The 19,033-nt window shown below is 40.9% G+C and overlaps 1 protein-coding gene and 1 pseudogene across 1 annotated transcript in view; one reads left to right on the top strand and one right to left on the bottom strand.

Moving 5' to 3' along the window:
* Positions 1-19,033, bottom strand: part of CCSER1 (coiled-coil serine rich protein 1) — an 896,462-nt gene that overhangs the window by 692,214 nt on the left and 185,215 nt on the right. The gene's annotated exons all lie outside the window — the stretch shown is intronic.
* Positions 15,133-15,552, top strand: LOC130015882 (NADH dehydrogenase [ubiquinone] 1 alpha subcomplex subunit 5-like; annotated as a pseudogene).

Genomic DNA, 19,033 nt, shown 5'->3' with positions numbered 1-19,033 from the left:
TCTGGTGCTGAGGCAGTTGGTTGCCTAAAAAGCGAATTATCCCACATTTCTGTTTAAATTATAACCATCATAAAGAATTCAGCCTATGTCTTTATGCGTGTAGTATGACTTATTTGCAATTTCCTCATGTAATCACAGTAACTCACACGGGAGAAAGCAATGAAGCTCAGTAAAAAAAAAAAACAACTTTAATTTTTTTGGTGGGGCAGGGGTGCAGTCTGGGTCCCACCTAGAGATGCTCAGGGCTTACTCCTGACTCTGTGCTCAGTAATCACTGTGGCAGTGCTCAGGGTAACATACGTGGCTCTGGAAATGGTATTGAGACTGGCCAGTGGCAAAGCAAGTTGCCTAACTCCAGGCCCTCGCTGAGATACCTTTGCTGGCGAGAAGCCGCAGATAATTCCCAAGCCACTTTCTAGAAAATGCAGGCTTCCGGGGTGGTCTTTCCCAGGGTGCACGGCTGACCCTCTTTTAAGATTCATTTTAGAAGAAGGCAAGAATGCAATGGTACAGGGGCTGCCCCACTGACATCCTGGCAATGTTCTGTGAAAAGTCCCTGCTGGGGACTGGTGGGGTTGAGTACCAGGAGGTTGCAGAGAGGATGTGATTTCTGCTGCCTTGGAGCAAGGTTTCCAGGGAGACACTGGGTGACGCCCCTTCTCAAAGGGGCGGAGGGTAGGTCAAGCAAGTTTGGGAAGCTGAAGCTGCAAAGACAAGATGGTCTCAGAGGAAGGCGTGAAGAAATGGGAAATGGGCACCGGTGGACGGATGGGTATTTGATCATTGTATAATTGAAACCCAAGCACAAAAATGTGTAAGTCTGCAACTGTACCTCATGATGTCTCACTATTAAAAATTTAAAAAAAAAATCCTTGTAGAAGGGCCATCTCCCCCCCCCCCCCGCCGCCAAAAAAAAAAAAAAAAAGAAAAGCATGTCAGTGAAGATGTGATGTAAAATATTATAAAATACACCAGGATTTCTTGGTCACACTTTCTTTTTGTGCATTACTGAAAATATATTTCAAAATACCCATTTTAAAGCAATGCTAATTGTTGAGACTATAGTCTTGAAAATATTCTTAAAAAGCAACTGCACTGTCTATTGCAAACTTACTTCCTATGACCTTCCTTCGATGACACTTGCTAAGATAAATATTTTAAGTAGAATGCTTGAAAACATTTTATTTGGTTAATGAGTACGACTTGGAATGAAATTGCACCTACAACTAGATTTTAAATAACCCACAAAACCAGAGGAAAATGAGACCAATTTGTTCTACTTGCAATAAGACCATAATTGTCTGTTAAATCAAACGCTATATTTGGAATCTCAAAACTCCCCTTCCCTCCATTCTTCAAATCGTCCTGGTGATTACAAAAATACCTCCTGTGTACTGAAATTATTCTATCTGCAAGTTAAGATAAATAAAGCAAATATACCCATTAATTCATATTCCAAATTCAAGATAGGCAAACTCCACTCAGTAAAATGTGTCCATTATGTGAGACTCTTTCTAACTTACACAGCAAATTGCACCCTGGGGTGCCCTTTTATTTACTTGATAGGAGAATTTACCTGAAATGATGATTGTTGTCTAGGAGACAGACTTATTTATTTGAAGATTCATTTATTACAGCATAACCTAGGAAACCATCTATTAACATACTCCTGACGTATTTTTGCCACTACTTTGGAAATCAAATGGAATACAATACCTTCACAAACTGCTTCCTTCTAAATAAAAGTCCATTTGGAAAGCCAAAGAAAATTCAGAACTAAATTCTGCAAGTCATTTTTAATTTGGAATTATTCTCTAACTTAGTTCAGCGAAAAAAATTTCTGATATTGCTTAGCAGATATGTATCTTGGGAAAGAACTGGGATATTTTCTGAAACATCCTTACTTTCTAAATAATTTACCTAATTCAAAATGGAAGGTTCTAAAGTTCATCAGAATATAAGAAGTTTACATTAAAAATGTTTCTACAAATGATCGGTATTTTAATAAATAAGTGGAAGGTGAAAAGTAAGATTGTATCTATAAATCCACTTCTCTTTGCAATGGAAATAAAATATTAGTCTGCTAAATACAAATCATCAAAAACTACTTTATTCCAAAACATAAAATTATTAATCCTAGTAGATATTCTTTCAAAAGCACATCACCAAGTATATGAAGTTTAATAAGTACACAGCAAAGCTGTTCTTCTATTAATAAACATGTATAGGATGAGACTCCCCACTGGCATTTTTTAACAATCAGCACAGATAAAATGTCACCCAAATAAGCCATAAATACCATGAAATTAATTTCTCTAAAACTTATCTCATGAATTTATCTGCAAACATATGTTTTATCTTTCTGACCTTTCAAGTATGAAATGTAGATCAAATGTGTTAATAATTCTTTCTGCAAATTCATTACCACTCAGCCTCAATCAAATTTTGACAGCTTTAAGAAGGTAATATACACATATGAAACACAGATATATAAATTAGACTTCACAAAGTCTTTTGAAAGTTAAATTCTAGTGTGTTACAGCTGAAGTAAAATTTTCCAAATATGATTATAAGCCAACACCTGAACAATGGAGACTGCAAATGGTGTGTAATCTGTATTTATGTTTTTTCTTATATTTAGATATATATGCATAAGCTTAATTTCTTTTCAAAAAATCTAATTTCCGGAAGTAGATGAGTCTCATAGCTGGAGAATGAGAGGATATGAAGTAAAATACAACATACTGAAAAATATTGTGCTGTATTAGTTCTAATGAACATTTGAATTAAGAAAATTTATGTCTGAAATATATACGCACATGTTTTAATCAGGCATAGATTCTTATTGACTCTATGACATCTATTCATAAAATCTTGGTCATTTACAAAACATGGGTGTATATATATATACATATATATTTCATTCATTTTCTAAATAAGAATATTTAAGAAATAGCAGAGGTGCTTGGAAATAGTGCAGACTCTGAACATGGGCACATGCCTTATGTATTCAAAGCCCGCAGGTCTCTGCCTGGCAGCGTAAGGCTGTGGCACAGGTGCCCCTGAGCATCACCAACTGTGACCTACCGAAGTCTAAATTTCATCGAGTTGGCCAAAGAATACCAGAAGTGGCCCCAGACTTCCCAACCGCTACTTAGGGGCCCCCAGCAAGAGATGAAATTTAAAAGAAATAAGGATTCAAAATTATTTTCCACTAGATTATCTTGCTTTGACATTATTTACAAAAAATAAAAAAAACAACATTAGCATCATAGGTAAGAAATGAGCCAGAGCCAAGGCATACAGAAATCTATGACACGTGGTCAGGAACATGAATCAAAGGGTGTAAGCACAGATCTTTGCATGTGGAGGCCTGGGCTTGATTTCCAGAACCTCACGGCTGAACACCACTGGGTGTGGTGCACCAAACAACTGAATCAAGTGATCCAGCCATTAACCAGAGACACCCTCATGCCAGAGTTCTGTGGGTACCAAAGGGGAATCCAAAGAAATCAATCATATACAGTGAAGTGAATACTGATTTTGTTTTTACAGCCTCTTCCTTGCTCAAGATGAGGTGAGATAACGTGCCACGTAGAATGCAGTATCTTATTAGAATTAGAAAGCTGACCCATAATCCGAGGAGAGCAAGCCCAGTCCTAGAAGGGTCCACAGAGAAGAATCAGAACTTAGAAGGAAAGCATCCCTAAGTCAGAGAAGAAATCGTCTTTCTGGGAGCTTTCCTTTCATAGGTCTAGATCTTAAGAGACAACTAGTTCAGTTAACGCTCCTGGGAATTAAGTCTAAGATAGACTTTCACATGAAAGGCAGTTCTTGAAATTCAGATCCAATGCCATAGGGAACAAATCACATAGTATATATATAAAAAAAAACTGATCGTTGCCTGCTGAATTTATTTACCTACTGCCACTTTCCTGTCTCGACTTTGCTGAAGGATTTTGTTCACAGCCTTTTTATGCATAATGCGTTTTTCAAATTTCCCTAGAGGAAAAGTCTTGTTTACTGCACTTTCCAAATATACTTGACAATAAAATTCTTTTATTAAGGAACTTATGTTTCAGTGAATATTTGGGAAAAAACTGCTCAAATTTTAGAAAAAATATTTTGAAGCATTCCAACATTAACTATGGTGTGTCATATTTGAGTCGCATAAACAAAAAGAAGTGAGGATTCTTCTCCTCTGGATCAGTGGTAGAAACTAAGAGAGAAAACCAAGTGTGCACGGCAAAATTTGTGACTACTAATATACGAATAGAAGTACAAGTGGTCACGTCCAGGTAGGGGTCCCGGAAGGCAATTTGGAGTATATCTCCCTTCCCCCTCCTCAGGGGTAGAATAGAGAAGACTGTCAGAGTCGATATAGCAGATCAAGAAACGCAAGAAATGAGCTACTGAAATTCTAAATTATGTCTCAGGTTGCCTAATTCCATCCAGTGGAGAGAAAAATCTAGAAACTAACTGAAAAATTGCCCCTCAAGATGGGACTGTTATCATCTACAGGCATCTGGGACTTTTTGCTTATGAAAGTTTCTGGAAGTTTCTGCCAGATTGCTCAAGCTATGCAGTGAGGCTCCCCCAAGGTAGACTGGTCTCCTCTGCTACCCCTGGTAGAGATCAGAGAAGCCAACAGGTTGTTTTCTGCAGAGCTAATGAGAAATACATGGAGAGAACAATTCCAGTCTACCGGAAAAGCAAGATTACAGAAAGATCTAGAAGCCGGAAAGATGATTTATATCACATGGGCACAAAGCATTCCCTAGTGCGTGGCAGACTCCTTTCCATAAACCTATACACATCTTGAAATCAACTGCTCAATTCTTCCGGACCCAGTTGGCCAGAAATGTGTGCATAAAAGAAAAACTTGGAAGACAATCGAGATTTAAAAAAAAAAAATCCTTGCCTCCCTAGTGAAATATGCTCAGTTCTTACGGGAGGTAGCACAGAAAATGTCACCTTGCCCAAATTTAGCATTGTCCTTGGATTGTGTAAAATAATCGGTAAAACCTTGAAATATCAAGTGTGGGAGAAATATCCCTGCATGTGTGGGGCCCCGATCGTGGACGAGAGCCTCGGAGGAAACTAGAGAGATGCTCACGGCCCAGTGGGTAGCCCCGTTTCAGCCTCCAGGACCACACAGCATCCCTGGGACCCTTTCCAGAGTGATCCCTGAGCACAGAGCAAGGAGAAAGCCAAGGAGCCAAGCTCGTGTGGCCCCAAACAACAAGACCAGAGCTGGACGTGGCCGGACAGGAGGTGATTTGGGTGTGAGCACTGGGCTCGGGTAACTTCTCTGCAGCCCATCTGCTGGGGCTGGCTACAAATTGGATGAGTGGACAGCCAGTGGCCTTTGGGTCACTGTGCCTCTAGGGGCTGGGCGAGCCTCTGCCCAGGCCGCCTTCCAGACGTGCTGAGAGGACAGCACCGGGCACGGCCTGGGGAAAAGGGCCCACTGAGAACTGCACACTGGACCTTTGCTCAGACCCAGCTGCACTGTCTCTGGCCTGACGGATACTAATCTACGTGCTCTCAACGTTCGAAGAGAGCCTGGAACCTGTCAGCAGCTCTCACTGGGAGGATGAGCACACACAAAGAACGCTTTGAGCAGTTGAGCGCAGGGCTGGAGATTGCCACCAGCCCCAAGTCAGCAGAGAGGATGGTTTGATAGATCTGTCTTTAACTGCACCTGGTAATGAAGGTAAGTGAGTCAGCTGGCTAAATGCTTCAGGAAAAAACAAAACCTTCTAATTGTGGCAGCTGTACCACAGGGTGGGCTGAGGTGCTTCTCTTAGGATGTGGGTTTGGGGAATTAGAGGACGATGAGATTCTAGATGCTGGAAATAAACTTTTGTTGTTGTTGCTGTTGTTGTTGTTGTTGTTTTAGTCTCTGACCCAGATGTTTTGTAGGGTTGTGCCAGTATGACACCGAGACAAGCTATCTCACTAGCTTTAGTGGAGGGAAATCCAACACCTCCCAGTTTCTGACGGGATTCTACACTCGTCCTAAGCATGTCTCACCTGCAGAGAGCTGATAAACCAAGACGCTCATTCTAAGAAGGAGTGAGCGGCCAGGTGAAACGGCTCTATGAGATGATGTCTTTAAACCACAATGAGAAGTAACCCAGGCAGAGTTAGAAACAGCGCATGCCTCGCAGGGAAATTCATTTTATGCTGCACTGCCCAAGTTCTGCCATAGGGTGGCAGGTAATTCAAGGTGACAGAATCTATTTACTGTGTGACTTGTCCTGTACCACTTCCGACCTAATTAAAAAAAAAAAAAAAAAACCCAGTCACCCATAAGATTTTGAAATGCTTGTTTTCCTGGGTCGCTAAATTTTTTCCAGTCTAATTTCCACCTACAGATACTTATTGCTACAATTTAATGTCGTTTGATTGCTTCACACGTTCAAGCTTCACAGTCCATCTGCCTAAGTCATCCCCGATACTAAAAAGCATTTTCAATTTGTACCTAGAAGCAAAGAGAAATTTGGATACACAAAGTTAAGATTTCACACAGACTCAGCATGTTTGAAGTCAGTACCTATTCTTCCTGCCCCATGGGAATCCTCCCCAGAGCCATTATAATTTCTATTCAATGACCTCTTAGGAAAACGACGATAAATGGCAAAACATGTGAAACACGGCAACTGGATTGGAACTTCTAGTATGAAATCTATCCACTCACAATCCTTGAGGCTGACAAACACATACAACCAGCAAATGTCAGTCAAGGAAACATAAGCGCATCAAATGCCGACATTACCATGAACCAATGTGTTTAATAAGTATTTGAAAACAGAATAACAAACCCAGGTCATAAAACTTAATTTTTATCTCCCCGGTATGGAATCTTAAATCAATCAGGAATCACCATCTGGTTGACAAGTTATCTTCCTGACAGATCGCTGCTATCCCCTGAAAGTCATTTGCAAACAGCAGCTTGCTTTTTTCTTGCATAATTTCCTTGTTCAACTCCCTTCTACCTATAAAGTTGCTTATTCATTTGGAATTTGGGGGATTGTGTGTGTGTGTGTGTGTGTGTGTGTGTGCACGTGCATGCCTGTAGTTCTTTGGTTCTTTTCAATCTGCTAGGTTAGATGCAAACTGATTCAAATTTAACTTTAGCACAATTAACGCAATAATTTTAATACGTGTGATTTGATTCTTTAGCAGTCAAAGCATGTTTTAATAGTAAATGATTCTAGTAATATGTTACTTTTTTCTTGTCATACAATCAATCCTATCCCAAACAAAGAAAATGCAAGTATTTGGAGGGGTGGGGGTAAGGGGTGGAGTTGTGTAAACATAGTAGAAAAAAGGATTATAAAAAATATTAACGTAGCTCACCTGCTACATAATACGATTTTAACAAACAGCAGTAACTCTATTAAGAGGTAGGCAATACCGAATACTGCCTTTTATAAAATATTGTCAGCAATATGCATAGTTTTATAGCAAATAAATTGTCCTTATGTTTATATAAAATGGACAACGAGTCTGCTAAAAGATAAACACATTTCCCCCTCTTTTATCTAGCCTATAAACTTGCAATTCAGTTCTGAATTGATTTATAGAGTGTGTTACCACAGTTTGTGACAATCGAGAACTTTAAATGATGAAGACTTATTTGCATCCAAACCACTTTATTATGGTGTATGCAGTTTTGCTTGATAGCTTTCTTATTATCGGTGCCAATTGTTATCCCAATAACAACAAGAAAAAATGAATAACATCTCTAAGCCTCACTAAAATCAGTGTACTTCTCACTTTCCTCCCGCTGAGAGAAAACTCCATTTTCATCTAAACTACAGACAACATCAGTAAACCTAATGGGATATGACAGGCCATCTTAAATAGTGTCATTAGGTAACAAAGAAATCTGAAGCTATATAACCCTTGGTCATTTTGATGACTATTCCTTTTCCTTTCAATCCGAAAAATAAAGGGGATTACTCTGCTGAAAACATATGAAATTCCGTGTTGCTTTTGTTATCTGAATTGTTCTCTAGTGCTTTCATTACAAATCAGTGTTCTGAGCAAGTGATTGCAAAAGATAAATTTGTGATATACTAAACAGCGAGCTATATCACTAATGATGCTAGTTCTATCTTTTTTAAAAAAAAAAGAAAACACAGAAATATTGAGCTCTCATATTTTCTTCACACAAATATTATGGATAAAAAGGTTAAATGATAAGTTTCAAAATAGGTATATTAGATATCTATTCTGAAGGTATACTTCCTTCACCACCTTTACACTCCTCGATGGCAGAAGAGAATGGCTAATGTCTAGAACTTTCCTCTGGTTATTTTGACAAAAATATGTTCTCATCACGATCACGATCATCCTGTTGTTCGTCGATTGTCTCAAGCAGGCACCAGTAACATCTCCTTCTTCCTAGCCCTGAGATTTTAAAAGAGCCATTTCAATGCTCTTTCAGGGTTAGGAGAATGAGACCCATCATTGTTACCGGTATTTGGCATATTGAGTACAACACGGGAAGTTTGCCAGACTCTGACGTGAGGGCAGGATACTTTTGGTAGCCTGCCAGGTTCTCCAAAGGAAAAATAAGATAAGATGTCGGGCTTCCAGGAGCTGAGTTTTATAATCTCTGCGTCTTGGTCGCTGATGGGACCAACCTGGCGCTGGCGGCAGCTGGTGGGTGTGAAGCCTACCTACTGGAAGATGGGGGATCTGGGTGGAGAAGGCCCAGTCCCAATCCGAGTAGGCTTGGAGACCTCAGCCCCGGGACCCGCATGCCTGGGTTCCTCTGCCAGTTCTTTCATGCATGAGGCCCGTCCGGATGTGTGGAGAGTAGTCCCAGCACAGCCGTGGCTGGCTCCAGAGGTCTTCAGCTGCTGGGGCTCTGCTCGGGGCGGGGGGGGGGGGATAGAAACTCAACCCTCCCCCCTCCAAGGGGCCCTGGTGAGGACAGCCAGGCACGGGGACAGGAGACTCTGTGCTGTTCTCCTCCGGGAGCTGGGTTTTATAGCTCATATCCAATGTTCTCATACCCAATGAAATTGAAAGTGGTGAGACTTCATGTTGGACTTCCAGAAAATTAAAGTGCAGCATTTTAGAACGTGGTGGGAGAGTATTTAATGTTTTTGACTGCCATTCTGCATGGCTTAATATCTTAGTATGAAACAATAATTGAGTGCAGACAGTTATTATGGGGTAATAGTACCTAGACATCTATGTATTTATTATAGAAACCAATTATTACAGAAGCCTCACTACTGTTATTTCGATTATTTTTCTTATGAACATTAAGATGCCTAATAGTTAAGCATCCTTTTGGGGAAGGGTTGTTGGCAATCCAACAAGGGCCTCATACATGCAAGTCGCCTGTCCTACCATAAAGACATGCAGTTTATCTGAAGTTCAAGAGTTGGGGGAAAGTAGATAAGGAGCTGAGATGCAGGTGGATCTAAAGAGGTAAAATCTCCCTAAAGTTGTCCCACGTATTATATTTTTTCATGCACACATAACAGTCATGTATAGTAGCGCCAACATATCAACTAAGAAGTTAGGGTGATAATTATTATTCAAAATAACCATTGTAATGAGGAAATGAGGATGCCAATATACTCTTGATTTACTCACTGTTTTTCAAATAATTTTAAGAAATATTTCAAGTCTCCTATTGTTTTTAGACTTACGGATCTGCAATGTGTCAAGGAGCTTCCATGACAGGAATAATTTTTAAAAAAATAGCTTACATAAAGATGGCGGAAGTGAATTTCATTGCATTTTTCACCAGGAGGGTCTTTTCCCTTACCACCAACATTTATTAATGTAGAAAAGAAATAATTGACAGTTCCGGGTCTGCCACTATGCGTTACAACCTCTAAGAAGACAGGCACGCCCCGCTGCAGATAAGCTGAGCAATAATCTCATTGTGAACTCAGGGTCCGAGGGTTAATGCCGGGCTTCCCTATTAGAAGGCAGAAACAAGACCTGGTTGCTTTTTTTCTGTCCCCAGGTTGTAGATAATTCAGTCTGATGAATCTAAAATGAAGACATTAACTACAGAACTCGTACGAATCTAGAGGTGTCTTCTACTCATTGAGAAATCTTCGTTCACAATAGCTTTTTCCCTCTGTTCATTCATAGGTTTCCAGCCTTAGACGTCCACAGTTCACTTTTTGAAATCCGTCATGGCCACGCAATGGCTAGCAAGGAAACTGCATCCTTACAGGCTGCAAACCCCCCACAGCTCTCTAAAGGACAGAGTTTGCCAGGGGTCACCTTGCCCTCTGAGCACTCTGGCATGTACTGAGCTGCCCAAGTGAAGGGCCTGTTGTGAACAACTTCCACACCAACCCCCAGGAACTGCTCCTACACATGTGTCCGAACACATCTTGGTCCCTGACTCGGTGCCTAGGGGCTGGGGAATTCCATCACGTGGGCATCCCCCCAGGATGGCTGGATCCTGGTTCTGCAGCCCACACCAGACATTGAAGCCGAACACTTCTTAACCTGACTCAGGCCACCTTGAAGCAACTCGCACACAGTGGGGATGAATGAAGCTTGCCCATGCCACTTCAATTACGGAGCAAGAAGGCAGACTGCAAATAATGCCAATATAGCAGATCTAAGCAAGAAAATTTCGGGAGTGACGGCACAGAAGGGAAGGGGCTTGCACTGCAGGTGGCTGGGCCAGGTTCAATCCCCGGCATTCCATACCCCAAGTATTGCCAGGAGTGATTCCTGAGGGGACAGCCTGGAGTGACACCAGATGAGCAGTGACAGCTCTGGCCGCAAAGCAGAAAATAAACAAGAAAAAGAGAAGGAAGGAAGGAAGGAAGGAAGGAAGGAAGGAGGGAGGGGGGGAGGGAGGGAGGAGAAGGGAGGGGAAGGGAGGGGAAGGGAAGGGGAGGGGAGGAAGGGGAGGGGAGGGAAGGGAAGGGAAAAGGGAGGAAGGAAAGAAGGAAGGAAGGAAGGAAGGAAGGAAGGAAGGAAGGAAGGAAGGAAGGGCAGGAAGGAAGGCAGAAAGGCAGGAAGGAAGGGAGGAAAGGAAAGGCAGGAAGAAAGGCAGGAAGGCAGGAAGGCAGGGAAGGGAGAGAAGGAAGGAAAGGAAGGACAGAAGGGAGGAAGGAAGAAGGAAGGAAGGAAGGAAGGAAGGAAGGAAGGAAGGAAGGAAGGGCAGTAAAGAAGGAAGGAAGGAGAAAGAAAGAAAGAAAGAAAGAAAGAAAGAAAGAAAGAAAGAGAGAGAAAGAGAGAGAGAAAGAAAGAAAGAAAGAAAGAAAGAAAGAAAGAAAGAAAGAAAGAAAGAAAGAAAATTCCAGAACAAAGTGCTAATGAAGCTCAGTAGAGAGTGTCTGTGGAATCTGTCAGAAATGCGTGCTTGAGGGGCCCTGGTGAAGACAGCCTGGCGCAGGGGCAGGAGATTCTGGCAGCCACACCCACAAACTGCACCCAGCACTCTATAATCCCATCAATGGCCAAGATGCAGAGACTATAAAGCAAAGCCCCAGGAAGAGAGCAAGGACACAGAATCTCCTGCCCCTGCACCAGGCTGTCTTCACCAGGGCCCCTTGGAGGGGGGCAGGTTGAGTTTCCGTCCCCGCCCCAAGCAGAGCCCCAGCAGCTGAAGACCTCCAGAACCCAGCCACAGCCAGGCTCAAGGCCACTCTCCACATGCTTGGACGAGCCTCGTGCATGAAGGAACCGGCAGAGGAACCCAGGAATGAGGGACTCGGGGCTGAGATCTCCAAGCCTGCTCAGATCGGGACTGGGCCTCCTCCCCCCAGAGCCCCCATTTTCCAGTAGTTTGGCAGCCACACCCACAAACTAGGAAAAATAAAGTCATGACATTTGCTTATAAATGGATAGACATGGAGAATATCATGACTAGTGAAATGAGTCACAAAAGAGGGACAGATAACAGAGGGACAGACAGAATGATTGCGCTCATCTTTGAGATGCAATAAAACATAGTACAGAACTGATACCCAAGGATGGTAGAAACAAGAGGCAGGAGGATTGGTCCATGGTTCAAAGCCTGCCTCAGATGCTGGGGGGGGGAGGTTAATTGGGATAGAGAAGGGATCACTGTGACACTGATGGTTGGAAATGATCAGTCTAGATTAGAACTATGTGCTGAAAGTAAGTAATGAAACAAGCTTGATAACCTCTCCGGGAGAGGGGGTTGCAGGGTGGGACTGGAGAAATTGATGGTGGAAAATGCACACTGGTGGAGGGATGGGTGTTGGAATATTGTATGCCTGAAACCCTCATGAACAGCTATGGAACATTGTATCGAATCGTGATTCAATAAAAAAAATAATCATAGTACCCTTATTTTAATTAATCTATTATGGTCTTTTAATTCGTTAATATATACTTCATTTTATAGTATTTACTTGTGCATCGGGCTGGAGTGATAGCACAGTGGGCAGGGTGTTTGCCTTGCACACAGCCAACAGCTAACCCGAGTTCGATGCCTCCGTCCGGCAAGCTACTGAGAGTATCTCGCCTGCACGGCAAAGTCTGGCAAGCTACTCGTGATGTATTCAATATGCCAAACACAGTGACAACAAGTCTCACAATGTAGACGTTACTGGGCCCACTTGAGCAAATTGATGAACAATGGGAGGACAGTGATACAGTGACACACGTGAATCATTAGTATATTAATAAAATGTCTGAGATTTAAAATTTTATTTAAATTATTGTATAGTGAGCATTATATAGTAAAGCAAAGTTTGAATTACCTAACCAGTTTAGCTTACTAATATTATTACTTCATTTCAAAGTATTTCTCAAACTACTGTCAAGTACCAATATCGAATAGAATGAGCAATATTTATGCTTTTCTAAAATTATTTAGGTATATGGAAATCAATTATGAAAACAACTCTTAGGAAAGTTATGCTCATTTTTCTTTCAGTTTCCTGTCACTGATATAAATATCCTTCGGGATGAAGTTAAATACTTAGGAACTCTGTGCCAAAATATTTTGTTCAATTTTATTAATAGGTGTGCCACTGTAAAATGGAAAAATAAAATAATTAGACTTGTCTTATTTAATCCATACTCTAAGCACCCAGCTTTATATTTCATGGTGTAATTATTATATAATGTCATTATTTCTAAAGATAAATGAACTGCTCTGCAGAGATTCTAAAGACTCAGTAAGATAAATATTTCAATTAAAGAACAAGTAAATCCATCTAACCGTTACATAAGTTGGATACAATATGCTTTTAAATGAGCCAATTATTGTGCTGTTGTATAATACAACATATGAAGCAGTAAAATAAAACACAGAGTTCTCTCAAGGTAAAACTTAAGACAAGAAAACAAGAACGATGCAAAGCAGTAAAGAGTGAAACTTTCGTTTTTTTTTAAGTAAAAACTCAGAAACGATTCTTCTAGGGTAACTGAGGACAATGGTGAAGTATATATAGTTACTTATCAACCATAATATCTTCCTCAAATAAGAAAGTGTGAAGGAAAATTCAACCCCACATTAAAGAACAGCAGGAAAATTAAATTTTATGTAAATTGGAGAGTTACTCAAGCACAGCTTGCAAACGGAGACTGCAGAAGTGTCGAATCACCTCTCGGGCTGCAGTTCTGCCTCCAATGACGGAAACAAACGCAGCCTGGGAAAAATGTGAAAGTCCACAGGGAAGGCGACGGGCAAGTAACGCAGGAAGATATTACCCACCTTCCTCTTGAAAAAGAAAATGTGCAGAATGGGGCACACTTAAAGTTAGTACGATTTCGAAGGTCAAATACCTATGAAAGGGATTGTCATAATTTCAGACAGAGTGGGGAGAGAGGTAGATTTAATTTAAAAGGAACTCTCTGAAAAGTGGGAGAGGAAAAAAGACCAAAATACTCTTTGGTAATCTCATGACAAAGAAGAAAAGAAAAAGAACAGGGCTGGAACGATAGCAGAGTGGGGAGGGTGTTGGTCTTGCACACAGCCGACCCGGGTTTGATCCCCAGCATCCCATATGGTCCTCTGAGCAGCGCCAGGAGTAATTCCTGAGTGTATGAGCCAGGAGTCATCCCTGAGCATTGCTGGGTGTGCCACCCCAAAAAAGATAGAAAATTTAAGGCCTTCCAAGACAATAAGCCAATCACAAAACAATAGGATGCATGACCCTTTACTTACTACACCATGAGTCCTACCCAGTGAAGTGAGTGCATCGGATACTGACAGAAGGCAGGAGCGCTCACCTGGGAACTCAGGGGAACCCCCACAGGAAGGTGACAGAGAGGAAAGCAAACAACACTCCATGACTAGCAACCAAAGAGAATCCCCCTCACATAAAGCAATTATGAAGCCTGGGCGCGGGAAGAACAAAATAGAGAACTAAATATGATCAAAACCCTGATAATATTAAATATAATCAAAAATAAGCACTGCACTGTAGTACTGTCCTCCCATTGTTCATCGATTTGCTTGAGCGGGCACCAGTAACGTCTCACAACAAACTGTGAGACTTATTACTGTTTTTGGCATATCGAATAAGTCACGGGGAGCTTGCCGGGCTTTGCTGTGCAGGTGAGATACTCTCGGTGGCTTGCTGGGCTCTCCGAGAGGGACGGAGGAATTGAACCCTGGTCAGCCATGTGCAAGGCAAATGCCCTACCCGCTGTGCTATCACTCCAGTCCATCAAAAATAAAATGTATATAAAATCAAAGGGAAAGAAAGAAGAGATCAATGACCTCTAGAGTGAATCAAGATTCAAAAATTAAATAAATAAAAACCAACCCTGAAATGAAGATAGAGTACAGGAGATCAAAGAAAGTTGACAAATGAAAATTTGATAAGGCTTACTGAAGAAAGGCACATAAATAAGCGAAATAATGAAAGGGGCATTAAAAACAAAGTTGTGCCAAAGAGATCGTACAATGGGTAAGGGACTGGCCTTGATGAAGACCAACTCAAGTTTGATCTCCAGCAACCCAGGTGATGTCCTGACCCCCACCAGGAGTGATCCCGGGGCCAGAACAGGAGTCAACCCTGAGTACGACAGAGTGCGACCCCCAACAAAAATAAATATGTCGGAGAGAAGGCAGTAGAAATGATAACAAAGCAATATTTACATCATCGATCCTTAAAGCATCACCGGGTGTGACCTAAAAAGCAAAAAAAAATAAAAAATGGAGGTGCTGTCATGGCAAGGTTGCTGAAGAAGACGACTGGCCTGGTGGGCTTGGCGGTCTGCGAGAGTCTGCACGAGAGACTAAGAATTCTATTCACAAAGATTATTGATGTTCTTGAGCAAATGGCTACAAATGCAGCCTATAGGAAGTATACCGAACAGATAACAAATGAGAAGCTGGGTATGGTTAAAGCAGAACCAGATGTTAAAAAATCAGAAGAAAAGCTTCAAGGTGGCCAAATAGAAGAGGTGATTCTGCAGGCTGAAAATGAACTAAGTCTGGCAAGAAAAATGATGCAATGGAAGCCGTGGGAACCTTTAGTCGAAGAACCTCCTGCCAACCAATGGAAATAGCCAATACAATCATCATTAAATGTTTTGTGTATTGATGGGAAACTGATGTAATTAAATGCTCTGTTATAATTTTTAAAAATAAATAAAAAATGGGCTGGAGCGATAGCACAGCTGGTAGAGCATTTGCCTTGAACATGGCCGACCCGGATTCGATTCTCTGTCCCTCTCAGAGAGCCTGGCAAGCTACAGAGAGTATCCTGCCCACACCGCAGAGCCTGGTAACCTCCCCATGGCTTTTTCGATATGCCAAAAACAGTAACAAATCTCACAATGGAGATGTTACTGGTGCCCCCTCAAGTAAATCTATGAACAGTGGAATGACAGTGCTATAAAAATAAAAAAAAAAAACACAGCCAGTGAAATTAAATGAAAAAAATAAATTTCAAGGAGCCAAAGCGATAGCACAACACATAGGGCCTTTGCCATGCACACAGCCAACCCAAGTTCAATCCCTGTCATCCCATATGGTCCCCCAAGCACCACCAGGAGTAATTCCTGAATGAAGAGCCAGGGAGGAACCCCTGAGCATCACCATGTGTGACCCAAAAATGAAAATAAATAAATAAATTTCAAAGTTGCAACCATAAGAGAGCTGGGAATCAAGCCAAGGCCCCCGTGTGACTGGGGTAATGAAACCCAAATCTTCAACGGTCAGTTCAGGCCCTTCAAAGCCCGAGATCTCACCCAATCACAAACAGCTTTGTAGATATATAAATTAATTAATAAATAATTTTAAAACAGAAAAATCAAAATAATTTCTAAAACATGGAATATCTGAATCAACAAATACCTTGTGTGTTTACCATCTACTATAATAAACTATATCCCAATCAATTTTATTATAGTCAGGGCATTTAAAGGGAATCTTCACGTCCACATTGGTGAAGAAATGCTTCAAGAATTCTTATAAAAAATAAACTCAATGTCAACCAACAATGGCATGCTTGTCAAATGTATGCAATATGTTCAAGGTACTTCTCCCACCGGCTAGAGTAGTGGGCAGCCTTTCTGTAGCATCACGCATTAGAACTGACTCTCCCTGCATGGGGGTCAGCTTTCAGAATCACCAGGGAGATCCTAGGCCCCTGTGGGACTCTTCCATATGCTGTCTCAGTGAGGGAAAGAAGTCTGCCCCTCCCCTGGAGGCTCACAACCCCGCAGGGGGCAGTGCGGATCTTGATACTGCAGGACTTCACACATGTCCTCTGGATGGTTACAGTACCAGGTCATTTAGACGTCTGCTTACTCATCATCAGTGTAACTAGGAATTAATCATGAGACGATCAGCAAATGGGCTTTGCTACCACAAAAGTCATCTAAAACAGTCTTAAAGAATGACAAACTCTTGGCCTGAGATTACGGAACTCAGATGACCAAGCAGTGGGCGGATGCATGGGGCAGAGCAAGCCTCAACCACGTGAGGACAGCGAGGGTGACTATGGGTCCCTTTGGCAGTGGGGAAAGAGCAGAAACTCTGTACCCTCAATCTAACACTTAGATCACTATCGCAAGTGTGTTCCCTAAGTTACAATAAAAAATACACACACACATTTAAAAGATGAAAGCATTTCATGTCCATGCCTGTTGTTTTAAAGTCTACCAAAGTGAAGTGGGTGGAAAATATTTTACAAGGTTATTAAACTATCGTCGATTGCCTTGAGCAGGCCCCAGTAATGTCTCCTTCATCCTAGCCCTGAGATTATATTCAAGGCTCTTTAGGAGAATGAGACCCATCATTGTTACTGGCATTTGGCATATTGGGTACGCCATGGGGAGTTTGCCAGACTCTGCCATGTGATTTGTGATTAAACTATCGAAACTTTTACAGAAATATTTAATCTGTTCCGGAATCATTTATGACCTACTTGTAAATTATCCATTATAAATTTTGATACTTAATATTTTTTCACATAGTTGGTGAGTCTAAGAACACTAAAATAGTACTTCTTCAAATTGCTTCGGCATTGGAATAATTTGGAGGAACTGTTAAAATCTAGATCCCGATTCTTCTAACTTTCAAGTTATATAGATCAAGTGATTTTGTTGGAACCTGGGCCACACGTGGAAGAGCAGAACATGTGAGGAAATTCAAAGCAGACAGCTTGTCAATGACGTGTAAAATAAATGATTAACTGCAATACATATTAAACATGATAGAAATACTCTGTAGAAGTAACAGATATTTTCATAAATGTCATCTTCTCATAACTTTCCTATTTAAAACCCTATACTTCTTAGATTAGCATATGTGGAAATACCTTAAAGAAATCTCATGGTACTGCTCCTGAATTAATCTGAAGAAGACACAAAAGAAAATTACATGCCTCTCATGAGCAGCTAAGCATAAAGAAACAGAATAACCATGCAAGGTTTATAGAACAGCGAATGTTTCTTCTTTGCAGTAGAACCTGATTTGAATTTTTATATCGAATGGCTGAAAAGTGAAAAAGCATTTTTAAAATACCATTTTCCCATGCATTCTTTTTCATGTATATCTGTTTGGGAGGATATTATTCATTATTTTAGCCTTCAAATACTGACTGAAATTTCTACTAAAAAGTAATAGTGGGTTTCCTTGATTTTAAACTATTAGATCAAAGAAGAAGACAAATGTGAAAAAAGGTGCTACATTTTCCATCCACAATGCATAGGTGGCAACTGCAAAGAGTAGATGATTGTTTAAATGATATCTAATTGAAAAAAATATATAAATAAAATGATATCTAATTCAGTTGACATCTCAATGATATATAAAATGAATCCAAAGATCCCACACTGAAGTTGTAACATTTAACACCTGATTTCTCTGACTTTGATTTAGTAAGTAGAAAGTGGATGTTCTGAAAGATAGGTGATAATTCTTTATTAAAGTCCGGCAGAAGCGCTGGGATCTTATATTCTTCTTGTACAAGCTCTTATAAAAAATCATAAATAAATGACTTCTTTTTTTTAAAGAATATAATAATCAATAAATTGATTTAATAAACCCTAAAATCCTAGAGTCACCAACCCTAGACCATTTACCTTCTCAACCTCAAAAAAGTATACACAATTCTGTGAGAGAATTATTACAAGCCAGAAGTGGAACACTTTTTAGTATTTCAAAATTCTCTGCCCCCCCAAAAAACAGGGTAGAAAAATGAAAAGTCCCTGGATGTTTACCAGAAATTCCAGTTATAAACTGTGCCATCGAAGCCCCAATTACTAAAAGCACTGACAGCTACAAAATCTACAAGAGACCACTGGCGTGACATTGAGTTTTCTCATGTCCTTGACAGCTCATCTCATTAATAGAGAACTAACTCTAGGATACACAGGGGAAGCGCTAAAACTGGGAGAAAACGATGCAGACCCAAATGTGAAGGTCAAAGGCGGGGGTCATGGTCCAGGCAGAAAGGCAGCAGATTCCTTTAGATCCCGGGAAATCTCAATATCAAAAATCGAAGGCCTTGCTCCAGGTCAAAGTCACACGTGGCAAAAAGCATCCACTGACCTGCACAGAGCAACAGGAGCAAAGACGACACTGAAAGGA

Source organism: Sorex fumeus, unplaced genomic scaffold (genome assembly GCF_029834395.1).
Source record: "Sorex fumeus unplaced genomic scaffold, SorFum_2.1 ptg000136l, whole genome shotgun sequence".
NCBI classification, from domain to species: Eukaryota; Metazoa; Chordata; class Mammalia; order Eulipotyphla; family Soricidae; genus Sorex; species Sorex fumeus.
Note: the sequence above shows the minus strand (reverse complement) of the source record. Positions and strands in the feature narration are given on the sequence as shown.